This window comes from Mesocricetus auratus, unplaced genomic scaffold, assembly GCF_017639785.1.
Source record: "Mesocricetus auratus isolate SY011 unplaced genomic scaffold, BCM_Maur_2.0 Super-Scaffold_100691, whole genome shotgun sequence".
Lineage (NCBI taxonomy): Eukaryota > Metazoa > Chordata > Mammalia > Rodentia > Cricetidae > Mesocricetus > Mesocricetus auratus.
The window spans coordinates 41,204,425-41,204,907 of NW_024429267.1; the positions used below are offsets into that span (position 1 = coordinate 41,204,425).

A 483-nucleotide genomic window follows, 5' to 3' on the forward strand; every position below is an offset into this window, starting at 1 on the left:
TCTCCCCAAACCCCATGCCTCCAGTTTTTATATAAAAACATACAGTTACACTGTCTCCCACAGGTTCGTGTTTTGAATAGCTGGTTCCCAATTTGTGGTGTTATTTTGAAGAGTGTGACACCTAAAGGGGCCTGGCTTGTGGAAGCAGGCTTCTGGGGTGGGCCTTTGCAGTTATACCTGGCCCCGGTTCAGTCATAGTCCCATCTTGTGGAAGCAGGCTTCTGGGGTGGGCCTTTGTAGATTATACCTGGCCCCGGTTCGAGCCTGAGTCTCAGTCGTAGTCCGGTCTGTGTCATGTGAATAGCTATTGACTTGCTTTCTCTCATAACGGGGCGGTTTTGATGCCGTGCCTTCCCTACCTGAATAGACCATAATCCCTCTGAAACTGTGAGTCAAAAATAAACACTGCCTCCTCGAGCAGGGGCCATGCTGATCTTCTCTGTATTGTTCCAATTTTAGTATATGTACTGCTGAATCGAGCAC

General features: G+C 48.4%; 1 non-coding gene across 1 annotated transcript; it reads right to left on the reverse strand.

Moving 5' to 3' along the window:
• Positions 1 to 381: 381 nt before the first annotated feature.
• Positions 382 to 483, reverse strand: LOC121137725. Its single transcript, XR_005875031.1, has one exon. It is a non-coding gene; the product is annotated as a U6 spliceosomal RNA (small nuclear RNA).